Raw genomic sequence first — 12,002 nt, 5'->3', positions numbered from 1 at the left:
GAACAAAGTAAATGAGCACAAGGTAAATGTACTGCAATATAACCTTGGGGAATACAATTTTAAAGAGAAAAGGGCAATAGGATATTCATGGAGGTTTGCGTACTTCCGCTACATCAAGGATTAAAGAGGGATGAACTGGAGCACAGGAAGAGAGAGAAGTTACCAAAGGAAGCCAAAGAAGGTCCCGTTTAATTGCCAGGGAGACAGGGGATACATAATTGGTGTCAAGGCGATGATAAAAACAGACTGCATTCCACCATGAGCGACAGGAAACATCCTCAGCTTGCTTCCAATTGGAAGTGATAATGTGGAAAGCAACAGCAATCAAAAGGTCAAGGAGTTGGTAATGGCGTGGGGATTGTGGAAGGTGTGGGGAGAGAGGCTGGAATGCCAGAAACCGGTCCTCGGAAGCTTGTTTCCGGTCCAGGGAAGACATGGCTTGGCAGTTCGGGCTGTACTGTTCCCATGAGGCACAGGGTCAGACTGATTTGCATATAGCCATGTCTGAACTGGGGTGGCAGAGTGGGCTAAAGAACAGTGATGGATTAAACCCAGATCTTTTGACTGGGTGTGAGTGTTTGATTGATTCAGATGCTCCGTCCATCACCACCCCCTTTTGTACCTCTTTTGGAATTAAGCATATTGAGGCCTGTTGAAAGGAACCACTGGAAGACCCCTCTGTAAGAAAAGATTGAAATAAGAGAAGAAGTTTAGGGAGAAGAAGGGAGGCAAAATGACTATAAAATTCGATGGTGAAGCCATCAGGACCCGGAGCTTTCCCATGACGTAGTTTAGAAACAGCATGAGAGATTTCAGAAAGCGATATATCCACATCCAAAGAATTGAGATTAACATGGGACGTCGGGGGAGAGGGAAGGGATTGGAAGTAGGAAAGAAGTTCTGTGGAAGATGGACTCTGTTTAGGGGTATACAGAGCGTCATAAAATTTAACAAATTCGGTAAGAATTTCTTTATCCTTAAATCGGGACTCCCCAGATGAAGTCCGAATTGATTCAATCTTCGTGCGTTCTTTCCTAATTTTTAAATAGTTAGCAAGAAGTTTCCCCATCTTATTCCTGCCACCATAATACCGGGAGTTGCATTTTAATAAAAGGTTAGAAGTGGCTTCAGTTGTGAATTTGTTGAACGAAATTTTCGCCTCAATAAGTTTCTTAAGGGAAGAGTCAGAATTGGAAGAATGATAATCGAGTTGGAGACGCTTAATATCAGCCAGAATTTGAGCAGATTTGGCCTCTCTGAGTTTCTTCCATCTTGCCACAAAGTTGATGATAAAACCCATAGAGGCTGCTTTGAAAGAGTCCCAAACCATAACACAGGAAGAATCAGGGGTGTGATTGAGAATGAAAAATTCAGTGGTGAAAGAAGAAAATTCAGAACAAAAAACAGGATCATGTAGCAGAGCATTATTGAAACGCCATCTGCCAGAGTGAGGGGAAAATGGGAGGAGATCCAAATCCACAAAAACAGGGGCGTGGTCAGAAAGTAGAATGGAGCCAATGTCAGAGCGAATGGCATGCTGGGAAAGGGATTTGCTAAGGAAAATATGATCAATGCGGGATTGGGACTGATGAGGGGGAGAGAAAAAACTATATTCTCTAAGGTCAGGGTTACACAGTCGCCAGATATCAACTAAAGCATTATTTTGAGTAGTTTTGACAAATTGGGAATGCATTTTGGAGGGCACAAATTTGGCTTTGGAGCGGCGGTCGAGGAAGGGATCCATATTTGATTACAGTCCCCACCAAAAAGGATGTAATCCCCAGAAAGGGAGGCTAGCTTGTCAGAGATAGAGGGCCAAAAGGATCTATCCACTCCAGTAGGGGCATACACATTAAAGAGAGTAATAGGGATATTATCAATAAGCAAATTAACAATGACCCAACAGCCATTAACATCACACTCATGAGAAGTTGAAGAAACATTTAACTTTTTATGCAATAAAATCACAACACCATTTTTCTTATCAACAGTGGGAGAGCAGAAAACATGACCCACCCAACCACGTTTAAGCTTTAAAGCCTCTGCCCCCGGGAGATGAGACTCCTGAAGGAGGGCAACATCAGTATTAAGTCTTGCCAGGTAAGATAACACCCTTTGTCTTTTAATGGGATTGTTTAATCCCTTAATATTCCATGACGTAACACAGAATGAAACGGCTAAAGAAAACAACTAGCAACAACATGCTCATTAAATGCAAATACAGAAAATAATTGGAATAAAGTGTAATTAGTGATAAAAATGAAAAGTTAAAAGAAGAGAAGACAGAGGGAGAAAAGGAGAAAAAAGTGAGAAGAAAAGAAGATATTGCAAAAATATTACTAGACCAGAAAGAAGAGAGAAGGGAGAAAAAGGAAAAAGAGAGAAAAGAGAAGGAAGGGAGTGAAAGGATAGGAGAAGAAGGAGAGGGAAAGGCAAGAACAAATAAGAACAAGAAGACAGTACACGTCCATGGCGGACGACTGAAAGACATACTTACGAGAACGGAAAACGCAAAACGAAAACGAGGGTGGTGGCGTTGACGGAAGACAGCGACATCAACAGGAGCGGGCACCAGACCTCTAATACCACAATTCCAGAAGAGCAGCGTATAGAAACAGAGACACTGAGTAACATCGGGATGATAATATGGAGGGGAAAATCTGTGAAAAATAAGAAAAGAAAGGATGAAAGTATAAAGTAAGACGAACCAGGGAATGAAAATGGTCAGAAACAATGGGTAAAAATAGACAGGAAAATGACAACAGTAAAAGGGGACCACAGAAAAAGAAACAGCATCAGCAAAATCGCCAAGACATCAGGTCCCTTCAAGTCGATCTGGAAACATCCATATCATCAGGACTGTGTTGTCAAAGGAACGCTTGAAGCACCGCAGGATCTTCATAGGTGGTGGTTTTGTCCTTGTAGGTAACCTTGAACAAGCAAGGGTGAAGAAGTTCGTAACGTGCATTAAGGGCTCTGAGTTGTGGACGTAAATCCAAGAAACTTTTTCGACGGTCCGCAGTAGCTTTGGAGACATCCTGAGATAGAAAAAGATGATGACCTTCCCATAGAATTTGTTTCTTGAGTTTTGCAACTGAAAGGACTTGCAGGAGATCAGTGTATTGAAGGAACAACATGATGACTCCTCTGGGCTTAGTAGACACTCTAGGACCAAGGCGATGAGCTCTTTGGATGTTGATGGAAGCCAGGGCCAGAGTATCTAAGATCTTTGAGAGAAATGATTGGAAGAAAACAGTAGGGTTAGACCCTTCCGTAAGTTCAGGAAGACCATACAGGCGAAGGTTGTTCCTACGGTTTCGATTTTCCAAATCTTCCGTCTGCCTCTTAAGTAATAGAATCTCTGCCTCCAAGGAAGGGATATGAGATCAAGAGGAATGAAGAGCTTCCGTTGATTGTTCCAATATGAGAACACGGGAGTCCAGGGAGGTCCATTTGTCCTGCATAGCTTGCATATTTTTGGTAGTAGCTTCCATGAAAGGCTCAAGGGCTCGAATTTCCTCTAAGATAAGATCCATGGAGGAAGAAGTTTACGTATTCCCCGGAGAAGGTGGATCTTTCTTAAGACGTTTACTAGAAGCTAGGGTAGATGATGGTTTGCTGCCATTTTGAGATTTAGGGATAGCGCCGTGAGAAACACAGAGTTTTGGCATTGTGCCTTCTTCCATATCTTGATGAGGGGAGTCTGAGTCCGAACCAGCTGGCACTTTTATGGCTGTCGATAGTTTCAGGTTGAGCAGCCTCCCCAGGTAAGACGCATAGATACAGGTGAAAAGCAGTAGACCAAATGTGCCAGGTAAGTTAAGTGAAGTCACAACGACCCAGTACTAGGATAAAACACCTCATCAAGAAGAAGAACACAGGAAGTCTGAGTGTATGTAGAGATAATTGGAGTAGATTCCTGTAAGCACCGTTGGTATGATGACCAAAAAAGCAAGGTCGCCTCAGCTACCTAAAATCAGGTGCAGATGAGGCATAAGGGAGACATCGCTGAGCAGGCGTCGAAAGATGAGTGACAGGGACGTAGGTCCTGACTGCGTTGAGGAGGCAATAAACCAATGCACGCAAGTGAATAGAAAAGCGTGATAATGTCGCATTTCAACTGGAGGCGCACCCAAAACAAAACAGGAGTGAAAATAAAATCATTTGTGCAGATACTGAGAGCGAGGTGAAGAAAGCCTTTGCATCCCACAAAATGGCGGCTGAGGTGACAGGAACAACTAGTGGCAGAAAAAGCAGTCAAAATAAGCCCCCAAACGAAAGCATCTTGAATGGAGGGCTCACCTTATGGCAGGAAAGTATACTGTTCATCAGGGCATATGCCACGGAGAGTTATTCGAGAAGTCGGCATTCGGGCTGTGAAGCGCGCCGCGCACGCAAAATGGCGGCCGTGCTGAGGGATCCGCGACGGAACGAACAACTTCAGGCAGCCGGTTGTAAACTAGGAATTAATGAGGGCGCTGGGCTCACCTCATGTTCCGATCCTCGCGTAGGTCCGTAGGATGTCCGGTGTTGGAGGAAAACTGCCGAAATTTGCTCAGAGAAGGAGGACGGCGCCGGAGCTCCGGGATCACGCCGCCATCACCGTTGACGCGCAAGCCACCGATGTAATGATTTTTTAATCACAATTATGTGTGTTGTGATGTAATGATTTTAATTACTCAAACATCAATATATATATATAATGTGATCAAGCCTCCTTGGAGGCGAAACGCGTCATGGCGGCAGCGCTGGCTATCAAAGAATAAACACTGTTCACCAGCACCTTTTGGGTCGGCTCTTTGTTGCAGAATATTGGAACATCGTAACAAGGTTCGTCATATATATATATATATATATATGGCTCGTAATCCTCAAACTCCTGTCTGAAAACAGCACTCATAGGGACGTTGATATTAATTCTCCTGTTTATTTACACAGAGTCGACAAACGCGTTTCGGCTGCAAGCCTTCGTCAGTGTCGATTGTCGCGCGCCAAACAACAGTGTATTTAAGGGATATCACATGATTTTGGTCAGTGTATTACATAAAAGAGGGACTTACAACATTCTTGCAAATAGTCGCGCCCTATTAGAATGAGCAAATTTGCTCCTATTAATGGACATGATGATATTTACATATTTATCACTCTAAATGCGCTTTGCAATACTTTACCGGTATATATATATGCATATATTAGACCATGCATGACTTTCAAATTAGTCCAATGTATGAGAAATATGTTGCAAACATTTATTAAGTTACGTCCATGCATGTGCAAAGCATGCACTTTTTCAGCCAAACATTGTAAAGTTACTCCCTCTTTGTTTATACGAGTTTTGAAAAAACACACATGCACCAAGCTACTGAACAGGGCTGTAGCAGGTTTGCCATGGGACCTAATAGAAGCAAGACAAATACTCCTCCCACCAGCAGGGCATAGTCTGGGTGAAGTGGGGCCCTGAGAAACCAGGGCTACACTGAGAGCTGTGGCTCTGGTAATCAGCATGTCAAACAGTCCTTGGTACCATCTTCTGCCCAGCGTGCTCCTGGCTGCATCCAATCCTTGTAAGAGGAGGCGTCCTGCAGTACCCATCCCTGCCTGCAGGGGCGCAGCGGCTCTGATAGTCAGCATGTCAACCAACCCTTGGTATCATCTTCTGCCCAGCGTTCTAATGGCTGCATCCAATCCTTGTAAGAGGAGACTTTCTGCAGTACCCATCACTGCCTGCAAGGGCGCAGCGGCTCTGATAGTCAACATGTCAACCAACCATTGTATCATCTTCTGCCCAGCGTTCTCATGGCTGCCTCCAATCGTTGCAATATAAGGCGTCCTGCAGTACCCATCACTGCCTGCAGATGTCAGGATTTTGCTCCACCCTGTCCTGGTGGACACCACTGTAGTTAGTCACCTCACACAGCTTCAAACAAGCACAGCACAATCCCCCAGTGCTCCGGGCACCATCAAGGTGCAGCTGGAGCCGGAAGAGCAGGAGCCCCGCTAAGTAAACAGGATCTGCATCTAGGGCGAGCCTGACAGCTTTACAAGTCCATTAAGTTTAATGAGGCATTTGATGACTGAATATAATGCCAACTATTATTAAATCACGCAATACATTAACATAATTGATATCAGTGTGGGCAGTCTAGAAAACGACGTGTTGTCTTACATGAATCCGCGGGATAAGCATGTTAAGCACAGCTGCGTGCATAATGGTAATGGGCTCCACTCCGGACCCATCAGGGCACCTTCCACAAAGAAGCTCTTCGGAGAAGCAGCCATGCACCCAGGGAACTCTGCACCCAGCATCGGCTTCTTTAGGGGCTTGCAACTTGGCCAAAACCGCAACAGACAAATATGCAGTGGAGATTCACTAACATGTTGTGCTGGGTTTGCATCATAAAAGTGCAAGCCCGCACAAAATGTGGGCCTCATTTACAAGCTTTTGGCTAAGGCAGCGCCGCAAGCCTTCCTGCGGCGCTGCCTTACGTCAAAAGAAAAGGCGTTGTATCCATGATATACAGCGCATGTCTGCCCTGTTACTGCACTGGCGCTCAAATGGATACCATGCCCAACGCAGGCACCATGGTGCAAGGGAGTCCGCATTGTAGATACACCTTCCTGCACAAAAACAATCACTGGAGGCGTTTCCCTTTTTGTGTGCAGTTGAATGCAGCACGCATAGAAGAAAAAAAGAAGAGAAATAATGTTAGACCTCCTCGTTGCGCCTCCCCTACACCTCCCCTGGGGAGCTGTAGGCTTTTGACGCATTCTCAGTTTTACAGTTTGTTGTAAATCGGGGAATGTGTCAAATGCCGTGGGTGCTGCATGGGAACACCCATCGTAACGCCCTTGACACACCTCCTCTTTGCAGTGTGAAGCAACGCAGCGACTTGCACTGCCTCACTCCATATTTACAAGGGCATAAGGCATGCAGGGTCACAAAAAGTGACGTTCTGGCTGCACACAGGGCTTGTAAATAAGCCCCCATTTATCTAATTATTCACTTTCCAGCGCGAAACTTGTGTTGTGCTGGAAATTGACTAATAATAACTCAAAGTACTATAAATCGCTTCTTGGGTTACTTAGCATCAAGGGAGTTACATGGACGTTCCCATGCAATCACCCACCCTTTTTCAAGTAAAACTTTACAAAAATAATGTTTTTATTAATTAACTCAGGTGACAATGCACGACGCCGTTGCCTCAGTGGAAACACCAAGGAATAGAGAGGAATAGAGGGATGATCACTGAAGTCCGGAGCTCGTGACTTCAGTGATCATCCCTCCGGTCTATCCGTGCACCGCCACCGAAGACCGCAATTCCTGCCTCTCTATTCCTTGGAGTTTCCACTGAGGCAACCACGTTGTGCTTTGTCACCTCGTGCCTCCCCACCTTTCCAGCCTACCAATCCAGGCCCGTATCTGAGCTACTCTTGGCTCAATTCAATCCACCCGCATAGGAACGCCATCCAGATTCTTCCGATGCATCAAAAAGAGGCACCAAACAATTCAGGCTTGTATTATACCATCCTGATGATGATCCAAGTATTGTGTTAAAGGATCGAAACGTCGCCAACTCGCTAAAACACCTTGCACATAAATCTATTGTGATAAAACAGGGCAACGGTTGTCGTCTCTAAGCTTGTTCTAACCATTTGCATTATATACAAGCTGTTCTTGTCTTGCCTGAATGTTTTTTGCTTAAATGTAAATGTTATGTGACTATGTAGGACCCAGGACTGTGTCCCACATTATTGTTGTGTGTTTATTATTCTGCCTTGATCATTTATTACATTTACTGTCCGGCTGCAGAGTAGCAATATAGCACTGATTCTAGTCTATATTAATTGCATATCTATCCCAGCTGCTGCATAAGGACCACTGTCTACTTTAAATACTGTAGTTTGAATAAGGCTGCTTTAATGAGACAGGCCTGATCTCTCAAACCAAACTATTAATGGCTTGGGAGCATATTAACAAGCAGGGCATTAAATATTATCGCCGTTTTAGTGGCAGAAAACTGCTGCTAAAGCGGCGATAATGGGCTTGATACTATGGCCTTGTGAATTCCAATAGAAACCCATGTTGTGGTGTGAACATGGGTTTCTATTGAAATTCTCCACAGCATATTATCATGCCGTTTATCGCCGCTTTAGCTGCAGTTTTCTGCCGCTAAAACTGCGATAATTTTAACACCCTGCTTGATAATATGCCCCCTGGTTCTTTACACAACTGCCAGACTGGCAGAGCCACTGGATTTAGGCGGCATGGGAGAACCAAATTGTGCAGCAGGGTTGACAAATTATGCACCAAGAAAAGGTAAATTGTGCGGCATAATGCAACACATTTTGGTACAACATAATTTCATTATTTTGCCATTTTTCTCATGTGTAGGAAACTGGCTCTGTGGGGAACATCCTTTAACACAAATCTTTTAGAACGCGGTACCGTTACCACGCAGCTTTTACAACAAAAGTCGTTACAACGACTTGCGTTGGAGGGCTGTATAGTTTAATTTACTATCCAACACCTTCCCTACTATCCACGGGGACTGGAGTTGGAATAGTAAATTAAATTATTCCACTATCCAGCGCCCCCCAACGCAAGTCGTTGTAATGACTTGGGTTGTAAAACCGGCGTTGTAAAAGTACGCGTGGTAATACCACGCGTTGTAACGAAATACATCCGGCTCTGCATATACTATATCAAAATAAGGTATTGTGTGCACAGAGTCGAGTGGATTCCCCCAGGAATAGCAGAGGCTCAATTAGATAATCACTAACAGCTCTATTTGTGGTAGTGTGGTCGAGCTGTTAGGCTTATCAGGAGGGTGTGTTAAGCATTTTTGTCTTCACTCAATCAAGGCTGATGTCACACACTCAGAGACAGAATCCAGACTAATTAGGTAAGTATAAAAAATGGTATACTTATGGTTTATTTGTAGAACCAAGCAGGACTTGGCACAAGTAAGTAATAAATACTTTCAAATGCCCGACTGTCCAAGAAAGGCAGTTGTTCGTGTAATTGTAACAGTTACAGGTTGATATAGCTTTTCAGAATACTTGGCATTACACAGTAAATACTCTTTAATTACTTTTGGATTACTTTACAATGATGCTCACTTTTCCACATACATTAACTGTTCTGCATAGAACACTTTCTAGACCCAAAATCTCATTCTATGAGACGCTGTAGGAGGAAAAATGGTTATCAAGCTCAGAGGAAAGTATTTGACTTACGAGGTTGAGGTTTCGGGGTTAGGACCAAGGTTCCCCAAGGTCCAAGTGGACACTCTAGTTGCATCACCAGCAGCATTGGGGCGGCCGGGTGCAGAGTGCAGAGGTGCAATGTTAGCCAACGGGCTAAGGGCCTTTGATCGGGGTCTACTGGCAAGCAGGTCAATTGGGTGTGGGAGCAAAGCTCCTAAAGTTGAGGTTGGCACTGCAGGGGGCAACAACCATCACAAGAACTGTAACGCCAGTGGCACCGAGGTGGCAAGGTGGAGGAGGTAAAGCGGACTTACCAGTCCCTGGGCTTCTCAGTGGAGACCATCAGTTTTGGAAAGTTGCAGGCTCGGTTGGGAGGACTTCTTGGAGGCGAACAACGACTGGGAAGGCGACTGGGGATCAGGGAGGATGCTTGGGCACCATCGGTTAGGCCAGCCAAGGCAAGTAAGGCGTAGAGGGCTGAGGTGTCTTAGCCGTCGGTTTCCTTAGGCTGCGATCAATCACAGATGGCGTCAGTCAAACAAACGCGATTAAAACTTCCTGGACTGCGTTGGTCGCGGTCGGGGGGAGGGCATTCAAGTAAAGGCTGCAGGTTTAGCATCAAAGCCGGTGCGAGTACAGGAATCACAGGATCCCAACTTATGATCTCAGGGGGACCTCTTTGAAGTATAGGGCCACTCGACCTCATGCTATGGCAGCCGTGTGCAGGGTGGTGCAGAATTGCGAAGTCCGGACTCTGGCAGTTTAGTCTTTGGCTTGAGCAAATCTGGTGCTCACATGAGCCAGAGTCTGTTGGTTGAGTGCAGGGCAGGTCCTCTGGGATCTAGGGGGTCTGCTGCTGCAGGAGATGCCAGTTTTGTTACTGTTATGTTATGTTATGTTAAAATGGGACTTTTATAGCGCAACGGCTACTCCAAAGGAGTGTCCCGGCGCTTTGTGCTCCAGACCAAAGAAAGAGCTGGAAAACATAACAGTAAAAGAACAGGGGCCTAAAAGAGGAGACGGACTATCCCGAGAACAGCCAAGTTTTTAAGTCTTTCCTGAAGACAAGCAGGTTCGCGGTATTCCGCAAGGACACCGGTAAGGAATTCCATAGCTGAGGAGCAAGGAATCTAAAGGACCGGCCGCCTAGCCGAGCCCTTTTGATACGTGGCACCCGAGCCAAAGCCAATGTTTCTGACCTGAGGGATCGTGTGGGTCGGTAGAAATCCAAACTCTTCTGAAGATATTTGGCACCATTGCCATGCAAGGCCTTATGGGCAAGGGTCATGGCCTTGAACAGTATCCTCTTACGCACCGGAAGCCAGTGAAGGGATACAAGGAGGTTAGAGGCACTGGTGCGGCGGTGCAGGCCAAAAATTGCACAAGCAGCAGCGTTCTGAGTAACCTGCAAACGCTGGAGGAGGTATTCAGGCAGACCCAGATATAGGACATTTGCATAGTCCAATCTGGATCCTATGAGTGCCTGAACAGTGATCCTCCGATGTTCCTCCGAGAGAAGGGGAAAGAACTTGCGCAGCATTCTGAGGATCCCAAAGCATGTTCCCGTAAGAGTAGAAACCTGGGATTTGAGCGAGAGCTCGATGTCAATTTTAACTCCCAGGTTCTTAGCCCACTTAGAGGACTGAGTGGGAGGGAACATGTCAGCAGGCCACCATCCCTGCCAATCTGGTTCCGATGAGCATCCGAAGAATAGTATTTCGGATTTGTCCGAGTTGCACTTGAGGCTGTTGTGTTGAAACCAATTGAAGACAGCCCCAAGGCACTCTCGGATCCTTTCTCCATCGAACTCTTCGCTCTTACAGCAGGTGAACAGAAGCTGGGTGTCGTCAGCATAAGAGACGATCCGGGCCCCATAGGACTCCGCCAGTGTCGCCAGAGGGGTCATAAGGATGTTAAATAGAGTGGGGCTCAGTACAGAGCCCTGAGGCACTCCGACTCCCAATGGCGGCATCTCGGCGGACCCGGGTGGGACCCAGACCGTCTGCCGGCGGTTGGCCAGAAAGGAACGAAACCAGTTGAGCACCGTCCCCCCTAGACCGATGGCGTGAAGTCTAGTGAGGAGATCCTCATGGGGGACGGTGTCAAACGCCGCCGACAGGTCTAACATGACTAACATCACCCTGCCTCCGGTGTCCAGCACCTCCTTAACGATCTCAGAAACTTCCAGGAGCGCCGTTTCGGTGCTTAAGTTGGAACGAAAGCCCGATTGGGATTCATGAAGTAACTCGTTAGACTCCAGGAAGTTAGAAAGCACGCTATGCACGTGTTTCTTCAGGATCTTGGTTAGTGCTGGAAGGAGCGAGATTGGCCTATAGTTGGAAGGCACCTCTGGGTCAAGATTAGGCTTTTTGATAAGGGGGATGACCATGGCCTGCTTCCAGGCCTGGGGCAGAAAACCCTGACTCAGGGATAGATTAAGGATGGGATTAGCTATGGGGTTAACGGCGTCTGCCATTTTCGCTAAGAATTTTGCAGGGCACGGATCTAACGGTGAGCCCGATTTAAGGTTCCTCATCAAGGCTAAGGATGCGGCAACCTGAAGGGGCGGAAAGTCTAGCAGAACTGGGCCGGGAGGCGACAGGAGAGCTGTCTCAGTCGGCAAAGTAGACAGGTCATCTAAAGATCTCAAAGGGAAAGAATCCTGAATTTGCCTGATTTTGGTGGTGAAGAAATTAGCAATAGTGTTGGCCCAGGTCTCCACCGGAGCGTCCTGAGTAGAGATTGACCGGGGGCTGGTGAATTCACGCACAATTGAAAAAATCTCCTTACAGGAG

This window comes from Lissotriton vulgaris, chromosome 6 (genome assembly GCF_964263255.1).
Source record: "Lissotriton vulgaris chromosome 6, aLisVul1.2, whole genome shotgun sequence".
Lineage (NCBI taxonomy): Eukaryota > Metazoa > Chordata > Amphibia > Caudata > Salamandridae > Lissotriton > Lissotriton vulgaris.
Note: the sequence above shows the minus strand (reverse complement) of the source record.